Below are 12,891 nucleotides of genomic sequence, written 5' to 3'. Positions count from 1 at the left end.
TTTTTTTCTACTAATGCAAGATGGATTTGGGTTTGCTAAACCCACCAATGACCTTCTGAGTTGGCAAATTCTTTTCTACACTTTTTGTACCCTTTCAAAGCATTTCTCAGCCTGACCACTCCTTCCTTCTTAAAGCTTTAGCTTCCATGAGAGAGCCCTCTTGTTGCTCTTATAACTCCCTGACCCCTACTTTTACCTCTCTTTCACCAGATCCTCACTTCCTGTTCTAACATGCCAGGTTTTCCCAGATTTGTGTTGTTTTCTTCACTCACTCTTCTTGAACAATTTTATTCATATTCATGTTTGTAACTATAGCCTTTTCAGTTAATGATTTTGGAATCTATGTCCTCAACCTACTATTTATGGAATGCCTACTATGTGCCCATTATGTAGGGACTTTGCATAAATTATCTCATATAATTCTAAAACACTCCAGCTTATTTTACAATCCATATGGCCAGGAAATAAGTTCATGCCAATACATTTCAGTACCCAGGAAAACCTGTTTTCACTTAAAGTAAGATTTTTTAAAAAATCTTAAACTTCACTCCTTAAAAGTCACTTTGACAACTATTATCTTGAAAGAAAATTTGGCAAATCAAAATCACTTAAGAGGACTCAAGTCCTCACCTCTAATATAGAATCCATGCAATTCTTTTTTCTTAAAAAAAATCTTATTACTCAAATCCCTCTTTCATTCTCCTTTCATCTGACAAAGAGGATATAAAATTAGAAGCAGACAGAAGCACTGAACCCACAGTACTGTTGTAATGTCCCAAAAGGGCCTAAAGTATGCCACTTTTTCCTATTCTTTTTTGGAAATTTTCTGTTTTTATCAATTATATTTTGAGACCACTGTTGCTCAGACTAGACTCTGGGAGACAGTGATTCAACAATTTGAAAATGTGTCAGCTGACTTCTGTTTCACAGCATACTGCCATCCCTCTGAAGTCACCTTACCAGATATCTCCCATACAATTTCTCTCCATTCTCATTGCCAATACCAGAGCTCAGTTCTTCATCATCTCCCACCTGAATAACTACTATGACCTCTTAGTCTTTAGTCTCACCTGTGGCAATCCCTCTTCCACATTTTAAAGTAGATTTTTATGAAACTCACATTTAAACAGTTGGAATCAAACTGATTCATCCTCTCCTCCAATGCCACCTCCCTCCGCCACTGGTGAGATTTCAGTCTGTAATTCTTCTCTTTGATGGTGTGTCTCTAGTGCTACCTAATGTTGACATGATACATGATAACACTGAGCATGAACACTTTCCCCTAAAAACAGGAACAAAGATTTCCACTATCCACATCTCTATTTAACATTTTAATAAAAGTCTTAGACAATGTAATAACAAATAAATAGCAAGAACACAGATTTTAAAGGAATATATAAAACTATCTTCATTTACAGACATTATCATTATATTTATAAAAAGCCCTGAAGAATCCACCAAAAAGTCACTAAATATAAGTGAATATATCAGGGACTCTGGCTACAAAACTAGAAAAAATTAATTGATTTCTATATATAGTTAAATAACTGAACATTGTTTAAATGGTACATTTTAATAGCATAATATATTAAGAAAGAAACTTAGCAAAAAACATATAAGATCTCCACTCTGACCACTGCAAAATATTACTAAGAACTTAGTCAGACCCATAAGATGGAGAGATTTCCCATTTTAATGAACATGAAAACAATATTGTAAATGAGTTGATTCTTCCAAATTAATCTATAGATTCAATGTGATATCAAGATCCCAAACATCATTCTAGCAGAAATTAAAAGCCAAAGCTAAAATACATATGGAAATGTAAAACAACTCTAATAGCCAAAATAGGTTTATAAAGAACCCTATTAGATGACTTATAGTACCTAGTTGTAAAACAAGAAACCAAACCACAGTAATGAAGACATTGCACTATTAGTGTGAAGCCATACAAATGAATAAATGAGTAGTCTAGAAATAAGTCCACATTATTTTTCACCAATTTGCAGTGAAATCCAATAGGTATTGAAGGATAATTTCATCAAATGATTCATTACTAGATAAATACTCATGTGGGGAAAAAAATGAGACTACCAATATCTCAAACCATACATAAAAATTAGTCAAGAGATTTTCAGTTAAACATAAAGCTACAACTATAAAGGTCCAACTATAGGAGAAAGTGGGGGGGGGGAATCCTCAGCAATTTGTGGGTAGGCAAAATTTTCTTAGAAGGCAAAAATCACTAACCATTAAGAAAACGATTAAAAATTAGATTTCCAAGTCAAAAACCTTGTGCATCAAAATACACAAGACAATGAATAGTCAAAAATAATTGAAGTGTATATACATTTATATATTATACTGTGTGTGAGAGCATGGGAGAGGGGAGGGGAGAGAGAGAGACACAAAGGACTGACATTCACAATAGATAAAGAACTTCTACAAGCAACATTTCTTGCCAAAAGATTTGGAGCAACATATTTCATGAAAGAGAATACATAACTAGCCAAAGATTCTGTAATTTTAATCAAGGAAAGACAAGATAAAATTACATTTAAATACCAATAGATATTCACTAGGATAGCAAAAAAATTTAAAGTTACAACCAAATATTGAAGAGGATGCAGAGCAAGTGGACCTCTCATACTGCTAGTAGAAATGCAAAATGGTACAAGTACTTTGAAAAATGACTGACTCCAGGTCTGGAACATAAAATGTGCAAGATAATTCTGGAGCATTCTGTTATAACAAAACACAAGGAAAAATGAATCAGTCAACTTAAAGAGGTTATCACTGGCTAAGAAGGGACAGATGTATGTTGGTATCCAGGAGTTTATAATAACTCCTTGGTAACTCCTGGAAAGTTACTTAGAAAGTTACTTAGAAAATAATGTTTGTAGTCCCACTTATTGAAGACAGTCTTTTCTCCATTGTATATTCTTGCCTCCTTATAATATATTAGATGATGATAGGTGTCTGGGCTTATTCTTGGACTTTCCATCCTATTCTCCTTTGATCTATATTCCATTTTTGCATCAGTATCATACTGTTTTTATTACTGTAGCTCTATAGTATAGTCTGAAGTCAAGGATCCTGACTCCTCTGGCTCCATTTTTCTTTCTCAAGATTTCTTTGACTGTTTGGAATCAAACAGCCAAAACACATTGCGGTCTTTTGTGTTTCCATACAAATTTTTAAAACTTTTGTTCTAATTCTGTGAAAGATGCTATTGGTAACTTGATAGGGATTGCACTGACTCTGTAGATTTCTTTGGAAAACTGGACAGTAAAAAAATGAAATGAGAAATTCTCTAACACCATACACAAAAATAAATTCAAAATGGATTAAAGACCTAAATGTAAAACTGGGTACCATATAAGTCCTAGAGGAAAATATAGGCAGAACACTCTCTGACATAAATCACAGCATGATTTTTTTAATCCACATCTTAGAGTAATGAAAATAAAACAAAAATAAATAAATGGGATTTAATTAAACTTAAAAGCTTTTATACAACCAATGAAACCATAAGCAAAGAAAAAAGACAACCCAAAGTGGCAGAAAATATTTACAAAAAAAGGACCCAACAAGGGCTTAACATGCAAAATATACAAAGAGGTTATGCAGCTATATATATATATAGTTTATATATATATTGAGTTTATATATTGAGTTTATATATATACAAATATATATAAAATATATAAATATAAATATAATATATAAATATATATATAATATAAATATATATATATATAAACTCAATCAAAAAACGGATGGGAGATCTGAATAGACTTTTCTCTGAAGATGGCCAAAAAGGACTTGAAAAGATGTTCTACTAATCACTGGGCTTCCCTGATGGCTCAGACTGTAAAGAATCTACCTGCAATGTAGGAAAGCCAAGTTTTAAATCAAAACTACATAAGATACCACCTTATACTGGTCAGAACAGCCATTGTCAAAAAAAGTCTACAAACAATAGATGCTGGAAGAGGTGTGAAGAAAAGGGAACCCTCTAACACTGTTGGTGGAAACACAAATTGGCATAGCTACTATGCAGAATGGTATAGAGGTTCCTTAAAAAACTAAAATAGAGCTATCATATGATCCAGAAATTCCATTCCTGGCCATATATCTGGAGAAAACCATAATTCAATAAGATACATGCACTCCAGTGTTCACTGCAGCACTATTTACAATAGCAAGGACATTGAAACAAACTAAATGTCTACTGACAGATGAATGGATAAACAAGATGTGGTACACATATAGAGTGGACTATTACTCAGCCATAATAAAAGAACAAAATCATGCCATGTGCAGTGACATGGATAGAAAGATTGTCATACTGAGTGAAATAAGTCAGAGAAAGATAAATATCATATGGTATTGTTAATATGTAAAATCTAAAATATAATATAGTACAAATGAACTTACTTATTTACAAAACAGAAAGAGTTACAGATACAGAAAGCAAACTTATGGTTACCTAGGGGAAAGGGGTGAGTAGAGATAAACCGGGAGATTGGGATGGACGTATACACGCTACTGTATATAGATAAATAACAAGGATCTATTTAACACAGGGAATTCTATACAATACTCTATAATGACTTATACAGGAAAAAAATCTTAAAGAGTGGATATATGTACATGTATAACTAATTCACTTTCTGTACAGGAGATTCACACAACATTGTAAATCACTTACTCCTATAAAAATTAATTTGATAAAGAATGCTAGTAAAGCTTCGTTTAAAAAAATATATATTGTAGGTAAAGAATCATACATTAAACAGATCCTGAAATGTATCAATTAGTTGATGAAGAAGGATTTCTCTTTATAGAACTATTTAGCTAAAAACTGAGGAATGGCAGAATTTTTGAATTACCAATTTATGAATCCTAAGTAACAAATGTGCTCAAAGATTATCAGTGGCTGCTAACCATCACTTTAAAGAAAACCAAAACTCTAGACAACATGTACCTCCTAATGGAACTCAAAGCACACATCATCAGTGATGTATCCTTTAAAAGAAAGATCTGAATCTTATCATGTTTCTGGAAGTAACAACATGTAGAGAAACATATTGAATACTGGAGGTGCAAAAAATATAGAAATATAGATTATGAAAATTATATTAAGTCAAATGACTCAGTTTCTTCTACCAAAATATTACATTATTTAAAAAAAAGATGGACAGAGAACCTGTAAGACTGAGTCTAATCAACTAATTGCAATATATAGACCTTATTTGGATTCTATTTAAACAATTCATTTGGAAAAACAATTTAAATACTTCATCACTTTTGCTCAATGATACTAAAGAAATATGATTATTGGCATTATAAATAGTCCTCATAATTTTAGAAATGTACACTTAAATATTTATAAATGAATGTAAATAGTATCTGGGGTTTTTAAAATGATCTGAGCCAGATGTTGCTAATTATAGGGATAACAAGATTGAACATGAGTTGATATTAGCAAAATGGGATGATGTGTACATGGACTCATTTTACTATTCTGTCCTCTATTTCTTCAAAAATAGTTCCAAGTATCTCTAATATTTTTAAATTATTAAATTTAAGTGTTTTTCTTTGAAAAGCCAGCCTAAAAACAAAAAAATTTACAAGAAAGAGCTGGGCATTCCCCAAATCGGGAGCAAAATGTATAAAAGGCTGCAGATCTGAAACAACATGATGTGGAAGGGCCCTAGCTCACAGCTAGCTGTATGGAGAAGACATGGAAGGAACAAAAATGAATTTGGTAAGGTAACATGACTCATAAAGAGTCATGCAAAAGCATTCGGATTTTAGTCTGTAGAAAAACACTCTTCAGTAGAAATACAATGCAAGCCACATGAATAAAGTTTTATAGTAGTTATACTAAGCAGTGAAGTGAATTTAAAAATTTTTGGATTTATTCAATTAAACAATGATCAAAATATGTGATCAATTTAAACATTGTTAATGAGATGTATTTTTGTCCTAAATTTACATGATGTACATTTTACACTTAAAGCACATCTCAGTCCACACTATTTCAAATGTTCCATAGCCACAAGAAGCCAGTGACTATCGCATTCAGCAGCATATCCGTCAATCTTATATATGAAAATTTCAGAAATCTTCTGCTTTTCATTCTTTCAGTCACCAAATCTACTCCCTGTGACTTTCACTTTCATGATTTCCAGTGCAGACCCTTAGCCCTAACCTATTTACTCAAGTCCAAGATTATGCATCTAAACAGTCTACTGTATGTTGGTATCTAAAATTTACCTCAAAACGGTCTCAGACTAAGTTTATCATCTGCCTCCTTCACTTCTACATCTTGCTATAATTACTAGTATCTTGCTCTCTCCCTCTATTCAATCCCTTCTTCTCATTTGACCAGCTAAAAGATTCTAATTCAAAAACCTCTCAGAAATTATCTAATTTCCACAATCCACATATTCCCCCCAAAATTATTAACACCACTCCAAATGATTCTTTTTTTTTCCTATTTTCCATCATTTGGTCATCCTTCAAATATATTCTGTATTATTCCAGAAGAGCACTGTCATGAATTAATATACTGATGATAATGATTACGATAATAACAATAATGGAGCAAGAGGGGAAGAGGTAGGGAGGGAAAGTGGCCATTGTAGTAACATTAGCAGTGGTAGTGATAAAAACTAAACTTTTCTCTAAACATCTCCCTGTGATCTACAGGATAAAATTAAGAGAGATGTTATGGGGAGGGAGGTGGGAGGGGGGTTCATGTTTGGAAACACATGCAAGAATTAAAGATTTTAAAATTAAAAAAATAAATAAATAAAAGTGGTTAACATGGAAAAAAATTTTTAAAAAATAAAAAGTATATTGCTTAATTTCAAAAATAAAAAATTAAAAAAAATAAAAGGCAAATACTGTGTCATAAAGCTTTCAGTGCCCTTGAATAATATTACTCCTTTAGATAAATAGATTTTTACCCTATTTGTTTATAAAAAAGAAAGAAAAGCAAAAACAAACAAATAATTTTTACCTATGATACTAACTAAAGTATAATTCTAGACAAGATACAGTGAAAAGTTGATATAAATATTGTTACACTTATTATTGTTGTTACACTTACTGAAGTATAAGTGTAAATTCATCAGCTCCTTAAAATTAAAGTATCTATCTCATAACAGAGGGCTTTAAAAAGCATTAACTCCCTTTATCCCCCATAATTAATCCCAGGATATTGGTTGATTAGAATCACACGACTTAGCACATCAGCAAGTAAAGAACATACATCTGCCCCAGTGACAGGAGTGGCTCCTGATGGTGAGTGCAGTCATTAGGTAAACAGACTCAAATGGGCAGCCCTGGGTGAATTACTGGCCCAGGGAAAGGAAGGGTAGGATTTATGCCTAGCATGCACAGCTGGAAGTCGAGTGGGTGCAAGGACTAATATATAACAGAAAACCGACTGCCTTATTCTGTTTCATTGAGACTGCCAACTGAAATACATTATTTGACACTGCTCTGCAGAGCCAAATCATTCATCAAGCTGTTTAAAGCTCAGCACACCACCTGTCCATGGACCAGATTCATTTAAAAAAGTAAAAGTTTCCTCAGCCCCATGACAAAAGTAAAGATACTTCCTTTAGAGAGAACAAAAGTTATGCCATCCGTTGCCAGCAAAATATCCCACAATACCTGAAATAGTAGATGAAAAAAAGGAGACAGAAAATAAAGCATGCCATTCAACTTTTCTAAATGGTGGTAAAAGGCACAACAAAAAAGCGGTCCTCTAATACATCACAAAGTGGGAAAATGTGTTTTCCAGCAGTTTCAAATTTCAGAAATTCTATTAAACCCACAATTTCAGTGTAACATTTTATACCTTCATTATTAATTTCCAGATCCTTATTTTATATGATTATTAGACACAATGAAGGCAGGTAAAATAGAATTCATCTTCAAAATAGAACTCATCTTCAAAATAGTTTATATATCTAAAGCCTTTTTGTAGCTGTATTATCTTTAAACATTTTTATTCCTTTGAACTTTCTTACCCATTATGAAATTCTGGGAACAGAGTTATTTTTAATTCTAGTGACAGACTCCTCCTTCTAGCTGAACTCAGAAAAATGTGAACAGTTTTGCAAAAGTCTGTCAAATAAGATTTTTTTCTTTGGAGCTAGTTTGCTTCACTCAAGCATACGCTTTTTCTTTTTTTTTCCTAGGAGTATATCAACAAATATCTTTTACAGAAATCATTGCAAGCGCATAAGTTCTTGATAATTGACAACTGGTTGGGTGAAAGCATTATTGGGAATACTTAGATAAAATTTTGGGAGAGGCCTGGACCACATGCAGTCACTGAGGAAAGAGGCTTAGAGTTTTAAATTTTTATTGAAATATAATTTACAGTGTTGTGTTAGTTTCAGGTTTACAGCAAAGAGATTCAGATATAGGTATACTTCCTTTTAAGATTCTTTTCCATTACAGGATATTAAAGATATTGATAATAGTTCCCTGTGCTACATGCTTTAATAGTAAAAAGTAATCCTAGAGAAGGATTAAAGACATTCATATTATATTGATACATCTAAAAGTTAACACACCTTTCACTATGGCAAGGACTTAATTAAATCTGAATGTAGCAACCTGCATAAATATCAAAAGCATAATGTTGAATAATAAAAATCAAGATAAATACCAATATAAAAAAGCATGATTTATATAAATGTTTAAAGACACACAAAGCAACACAGCATATGCTTGTGAAGTGAAAGTCACTCAGTCGTGTCTGATTCTTTGTGACATCATGGACTGTAGCCTGCCAGTTTCCTCCAACCATGGAATTCTCCAGACAAGTATGCCGGAGTGGGCTGCCATTCCCTTCTCCACATGCAATTTTAAGTCTATCAAAAAAACAGAAAATTAGATATTTTCAAGAGTTACAGAGAGAGTTATTACTAAGTTAAGCCAAAGCCTTGCCTCCTTCTTATTGTATCTTTCATGTATTTTTTAAATCTAAAGACAGGGAATATTTCATGCAAAGATGGGAAAAATAAAGATCAGAAATGGAATGGATCTAACAGTAGAAGATACTAAGAAGAGGTGAGAAGAATATACTGAACTATATAAAAAAGATACCAGTGACCCAGGAGTGTGAAGTCAAGTCGGCCTTTGGAAGAATCACTATAAACAAAGATAGAGGAGGTGATGGAATTCCAGCTGAATTATTTCAAATCCTAAAAGATAATACTGTTAAAGTGCTGCACTCATTATGCCAACAAATTTGGAAAACTCAGCAGTGGCCGCAAGACTGTAAACAGTCAGTTTTAATTTTAATCCCAGAGAAGGGCAAGGCCAAAGAATGTTCAAACTACCACACAATTGCACTCATTTCACGTGCTAGCAGAGCAATGCTCAAAATTCTCCAAGCTAGGCTTTAACAGTACGTGAACACTTTCAGATGTTCAAATTCTATTTAGAAAAGGTAGAGGAACAAGAGATCAAATGCCAACCTCCGTTGGATCATAGAAAAAGCAAGAGAATTCCAGAAAAACATCTACTTCTGCTTTATTGACTACACGAAAGCCTTTGACTATGTGGATAACAACCAAGTGTGGAAAATTCTTCAAGAGATGAGAATACCAGACCACCTTACCTGCCTCCTAAGAAACCTGTATGCAGGTCAAGAAGCAACAGTTAGAACCAGACATGGAACAATGGACTAGTTCCAAATTGGGAAGGAGTACATCAAGGCTGTATATTGTCACCTTGCTTATTAAACTTATTTGTAGAGTTCATCATGCAAAATGTTGGGCCAGATGACTCACAAGGTGGAATCAACATTGCTAGGAGAAATATGAATAACCTCAAATATGCAGATTATACCACCCTTATGGCAGAAAGTGAAGAGGACCTAAAGAGCCTCTTGATGAAAGTGAAAGAGGAGAGTAAAAAAAGCTGGCTTAAAACTCAACATTCAAAAGACTAAGATCATGGCATCCGGTCCCATCACTTCATGTCAAATGGGTGAGAAAACAACGGAAATATTGACAGACTTTATTTTCTTCAGTTCCAAAATCACTGTGGATGGTGACTGCAGCCATGAAATTAAAAGACACTGTCTCCTTGGAAGAAAATCTATGACAAACCTAGACAGCATATTAAAAAGCAGAGACATTACTTTATCAACAAAGGTCTGTCTAGTCAAAGCTATGGTTTTTCCGGTAGTTATGTGTGGCTGTGAGAGTTGGACCATAATGCAGGCCGAGTCGTAAAGAACTGATGCTTTTGAACTGTGGTGCTGGAGAGGACTCTTGAGTGTTCTTGGACTGCAAGGAGATCAAACCAGTCTGTCCTAAAGGAAATCAATCCTGAATATTCATTGGAAGAACTGATGCTGAAGCTGAAGCTCCAGTACTTTGGCCACCTGATATGAAGAGCCAGTTCATTGGAAAAGACCCTGACGCTGAGAAGGATTTGAAGGCAGGAGAAGAAGTGGGCAACAAAGGACAAGATGGTTGGATGGCATTACCAACTTAATGGACTGAACAAGTTCCAGGAGTTGGCGAAGGACAGGGAAGCCTGGTGTGCTGCAGTCCATGGGGCCCCAAAGAGTTGGACATGACTGAGCAACTGAACAACAAAGACAGGAAATCAAGTAAAAATGATGACTGTGTAGTTATTTGTGACATAGTCAAACAGGAAGAAGTCAATGAAGTAAGTTCCTTCTCATCAGGTGTGGCAGAACATGTTGAAAAAAATCCATAGCGTGTCAATTCTTGGAAGCAAAAGAAAAAATGAATAGTGAAAAATTGAAATATGAGATGTAAAGAAAATATATTTCAAAGCAAATACTAAGACTTTTATCTCTTCCAGGTAGTACGGGCTTGGTAAAACTTTGATTCAGGAAGAGTCATAATTAGGGAAAAGAACACAGTACATTAAAGAATGAAACATATCATTTGAGAGAGACTATAAGAAGTCTAGTAAATCTTTGGAAGAACTAAAAGGTGACATACATACAATTCCCAAAGCCAGTTCATATAGAAACAGTACTTCTATAAAATGCAAAAGATCTTATTTTGCCATAGTGCTAATTCAGCTAATTTGCATCCTTAGCCAACATCCTCTAAACATTAACTGTCTCATCTTTGTACTTATTTGAATTTTTACCCAAAAAAAAAAATCTTTTATTAGCAATATAAACCTTAGGTCCTTCCTTCTCTGTTCTCACAGCGGCAAAGCCTGTAGACTTGGGGTGGCGTTCAGTTCCCCAACCCTGCTTTCCCCTTACCTCCCCCATCTTCCGCTGCAGGATGTGTGTGTGCACGTGAGGTTGGGGGGCCGGTTGCTCATGCAGGTGACATTTGGGTACTCGTGTGCACATGTGCAAGCAAAATATCTAAAGCCACAGGGAAAATGATGGAAAATGCACCATTGCCATTGCCAGAGAAAGCGATTTATGGGTTTGTTCTTTTCTTAAGCTCCCAATTTTGCTTTATACTGTTGTGTGGGCTTTTATTCCTGAATCTTGGTTAAACTCCTTAGGCTTAACTTATTGACCTCAAAAGTATTGGGCCGTTGCTCTGCCTGTGTACCTCCTCATTACAGTAGTCATCAGTTACATCCTCTTATTTGGAATAAACATGATGAGTACCTCTCCACTCGACTCCATTCATACTATCACAGATAACTATGCCAAAACTCAACAGCAGAAGAAAGACCAAGTAGAGGCCATCCCAGCACCAAGAGATATTCCTATTAGTGAAGTAAACCAAATGTTCTTTCTTGCAGCCAAATAACTTTCCACCAAAAACTTAATTGTATGTGGACCAATACCAAACATTTATTATAAATTTTGACATAAAGATTTTGACCATACTAATTTTGACTATCTTTCTGATTAATATCCAGTATTGAAATGTAAAAAAAAAAAGTAGGTTGAACTCCTTTTATATTAAGTTCTATTAATATTATAAATGTTATCAAATAGTAGTTACTAATGGACGGAATAAATAAAATACTGCACTACCATATGGCAAAAAAAAAGAAAGAAATATAAATCTTAAAAGTATTTATTGAAGACAGCACTAATTACAAGATAACCAAAATAACTGACAGTGATTTGTTTGGAAATACATTTGGAAGTTGCACATTCTTTTCCAGTAATGGGAAATGCACATGCAACTTGATTTTTAGCTATTTGAAAGTCCTATCACAGTCTCTCCTACCCAGAGAGCAGGACCTCTGCTGCTCTGATTAAATTATTCCTCAGATATCTTCTACAACAGTGCTGTTTATGCAAGAAAACAGTATTGCAGCTAGTTTTGTGATGGTCTTCCTGGGCAGGCATCATACCAGAGTGGATCCTGATGAATGGATGTTTTCAGCAAAATATAACCATTCTTTATTCTCTAATGATTGGGAAAACAGTAGTTTCCACTCTGGTGGTCAGAGAGAGAATGACTTCAAGTCTTTTTAAATGTGTTGAAGTATTGGATCTGCAAGCTGAGTCAATACAAAACCACTTCAGCATGGTGGTATAGTCATCAACACATTAAGTAATGATTACTTCTCATACTTTCTATCTGTGAATTGTTATTTGCTTCTTCAGAAACTACTTTTGAACACTTAATACAGAGCAGTGAATATTATCACCAACAATGCACAAAAGTTCTTTTTCTTCTACAAGAAAAACTTGAGGTGAGAATTATGATTGAACAGCATGTCTACAATTTTGTGAGAACCAGAATAAGTTCATGGTAACAGTTTTCAATATTACAGCTCTTCTTTTCTGTTATTCCTCTGTAATCATAATAGATTTCTAGTTCAACCATAATGTTTAGAAGAAAAATAATTCTTTAGATACCATGCAATATAATGTAGACACAA

At 34.0% G+C, this 12,891-nt stretch overlaps 1 pseudogene; it reads left to right on the top strand.

The window, feature by feature from the left end:
- LOC102181546 lies at positions 11,419-11,861 on the top strand (annotated as a pseudogene).

The sequence above is a fragment of the Capra hircus genome, chromosome 2 (assembly GCF_001704415.2).
Source record: "Capra hircus breed San Clemente chromosome 2, ASM170441v1, whole genome shotgun sequence".
Lineage (NCBI taxonomy): Eukaryota > Metazoa > Chordata > Mammalia > Artiodactyla > Bovidae > Capra > Capra hircus.
Note: the sequence above shows the minus strand (reverse complement) of the source record. Positions and strands in the feature narration are given on the sequence as shown.